At 42.4% G+C, this 3,396-nt stretch overlaps 1 non-coding gene across 1 annotated transcript; it reads left to right on the top strand.

Moving 5' to 3' along the window:
• Positions 1–572: 572 nt before the first annotated feature.
• LOC145397330 (5S ribosomal RNA) lies at positions 573–691 on the top strand. The gene has a single exon (XR_013896910.1). It is a non-coding gene; the product is annotated as a 5S ribosomal RNA (ribosomal RNA).
• The last annotated feature ends 2,705 nt before the right edge of the window (positions 692–3,396 follow it).

Genomic DNA, 3,396 nt, shown 5'->3' with positions numbered 1-3,396 from the left:
TGTAATTGTGAAGGTTGATGTTAACCTTCACATTACAGCTCCAAATGTTGAACAGTTATATGAAGGTTGATTTAGATCTTCACAATGTAATTCCCAAATTGATAGCGGTGATATATTTTTCAAAAAGTAGTAATAGTAGTAGTAGCAGTAGTAGCATTAGTAGTAGTGGCAACAGTAATAATCATAATAGTAGCAGAAGTCGTAGTAGTAGTAGTAGTAATAATAATAATGATAATAAAAATAATAATAATAATAATAATAATAAATATTTCTTTTCCTTCATAATAATACCGTGTCTCTCCCAGAACAGAATATATAATATGTCTTTTTAATCATAACTCAAGAGTTGGTGGACTAATTAGGATCAATAGTGGAATGGAGAGGCAACATCTATTTGTTACTTCGTAATCCTAATATAGGCGATACTTATAGATACTATGCTTAATTTCATATATTGTATTCATGTTGATGCACAGGATTCTTCATTAGCTCCGAACCGTGAACGTTTTGAAGACAGAAGCTGTACTGAAAGGCCCTGTTCACATGAGGCATTTTTAAATGTGGCATGTACCGCCAACGGCCATACCACGTTGAGTACACCGCTTCACGGCCGATCAGCGAAGTTAAGCAACGTTGGGTCTGGTTAGTACTTGGATGGGTGACCGCCTGGGAACACCAGATGCTGTTGGCATAACTTTCTCCCTACGTGTCAAGTGGGGTTGGTGGAGGATTAGTGCCCCTCCCTGTAAAATAATTAACTCTAAGCCCTTGGCCACCCCGTTTGGGATACATGGCGTCTGGCAATGAATGAATGAATGATGTACCGCCAGGGAAACGCGCAGTTGTACACACGTCACATGTGTTCGTCCCCAAGCAAACAAATGTACATCAAACCACTGAACAAACGCGTGGTAGGAAGGGAAATGTCGGATCAAGCGTTTGGACCAGCGGTTGAGAAAAACGCGTGGTAGAGTGTGTACAATCCAATGCACTACCATTGTCTTTGCTAACTCGCGTTATGAAACGCGTGTTTGAAAATGCCTTGTGTGAACAGGGCCTAACCATGATCTAAGTAGGGTGAGGTCGGCCAGACAGCACTCCGCTTGAGCCCGCGTGATGTCACATCAGCCCTTTGGCAAGTCGCGCTCTCTCAGAAAATCAGGTGTTAATTTATTTGATAAATAAACACCTGATTTTGTGCTTTTCTGCCAAACTTTATATATATTTTAAAATCAGCTCGCCTAACAAGCTGATAGCAATCGAAAATGCAAACAAACAAACAAGCAGGTCAGTGACTAGGAAGAAAATGAAATTGAACATAGTAACAGAGAGAGAGAGAGAGAGAGAGAGAGAGAGAGAGAGAGTGCGTGAATGAATGGTTCGGGACACCGTGATATAGACACCACAGCATCAATCCCTGGGAGGGAGAGAGAGAGAGAGAGAGCAAGAATGACTTATTATGTACACCAATAATGATGGCTGTATTTTTTCAATAATAAATGATTGAAATTACAATGATCTCTTCATTTATCCATCTAAGAGCCATCACAAACGATGCTCGCGTTATTATATATATATATATATATATATATATATATATATATATATATATATATAATATAGATAGATAGATAGATAGATAGATAGGTAGATAGATGAGAAGTAGACTGTAGTACCACTCGAGCAGGGCAGTACTCCAGAGGTGGATGGAAAGCTGATGACAGGGAGAGCTGGAGCTCCCCTCTTATCAGCCCTTAGGACTAGTTCTTGACCATCCCCCTTTGCTGAACTTTTTCAGTGACTCGGTAACACAGAGAGCAGGCCAGCATGCTCTCCAATACTAGTTTCTCTAACTATCTACACCAAATTACATGCACAGTACACAATACACTTCCTTTTCCAAAATTCAAAACAAAATTATGGCAGCTCAACACACGGCCTCGGATTCCCCAGGAGGGGGGACCATAAATGCCCCCACCTTCCGCCCCTCTCCCGGTGACGACTTGAGCTGCCTGGAACCACTGTCTGACTCACTTCTTCTTCATTTCTGCAATATTCGTGGCCTTTCCTCTAACCTTTGCTCTGTTGAGCACCACCTCTCTTCCTCTAAACCTCACCTTCTTTTTCTAACTGAGACTCAGCTGTCTGAGGCAACTTACAGCAAACCCTTTTCTGTACCCTCCTACTTTCTCTATACTCATTTCAAAGCCAAAGGTGGCTGTTGTGTATATATACGCAACGACATATCTTGCTCTCGTGTTCCTGAACTCGATTCTTCTGAATTCTCTACTCTCTGGCTTCGGCTTTCCTGTCATTCTCTGACTAAATATATCTGCGCTGTTTACTTATCTCCTAATTCTACTGACTATCAAAAATTCTATGACTATCTTACTTCTACGATGGAACACATTCTATCCATTTCTCCTTTCTCTGAAATCTCCATTCTAGGAGATTTCAATGTTCACCACCACCTTTGGCTCTCCTCTCCTTTCACTGATCCACCTGGTGAACAAGCTTACATCTTTTCTATCCTTAATGACCTAGAGCAGCTTGTACATCACCCTACACGTATCCCTGACCGCCTTGGAGAGAGCTCCAACATACTTGACCTCTTCCTTACAACTAATCCTTCTGCTTACGCTGTTAATCTTTTCTCTCTGTTGGGCTCCTCCGATCACAACCTTATCACCTTAACCTGTCCTATCGCTCCGCTATGGCCTATGGACCCACCAAGGAAACGTCGTCTGTGGCACTTTGGAGCTGCGGACTGGGAGGCCCTCAGGCAGTACTTCTTTGATTTTCCCTGGAATGATTATTGCTTCCCTGGCCGGGAGCCATCTGAGTGTGCCTCACGCATTACGGAGGTTATTCTCTCAGGCTTGGAAGCCCTCTAACTATCGTCCAATTGCTTCTCATGTCCTCTGACTAATGCAGGAAAGCCTTGGTTTAATCACGCTTGTTCTAATGCTGTCCGCGACAAGGAGAGGGCCTTTAAAAAGTACCAGAGCCAACCCACCCCTGAATCACATCTTTTATACGTTTCTGGCCGGAATCGTGCTAAGTCTGTTCTTCGCTCTGCTAAAAATAATTTAATCCGTACTAAATGCTGTCAACTCTCCAACTCGAATTCTTCCCGCTCCTTCTGGCACCTTGCCAAAAACCTTTCTAACAACTTTACCTCATCATCCTCCCCTTCTCTTTTCAACTCTGATGGTTCTGTAGCTATTTCTTCTACTGATAAAGCAGATCTCTTCGCTCAGACTTTCACCTCCAATTCCACCTTAGACGATTCCGGTGCTGTTCCTCCTTCACTTCCCCCCTCTGACTTCTTCATGGGTGACATTAAAATTTCTTCAGCTGATGTATTTTCTACCATCACAGGCATCAATACTAACA

This window comes from Coenobita brevimanus, chromosome 40 (assembly GCF_032717465.1).
Source record: "Coenobita brevimanus isolate Jiangsu-jjx chromosome 40, ASM3271746v2, whole genome shotgun sequence".
NCBI classification, from domain to species: domain Eukaryota; kingdom Metazoa; phylum Arthropoda; class Malacostraca; order Decapoda; family Coenobitidae; genus Coenobita; species Coenobita brevimanus.
This window is presented reverse-complemented; position numbering and strand designations above follow the sequence as displayed.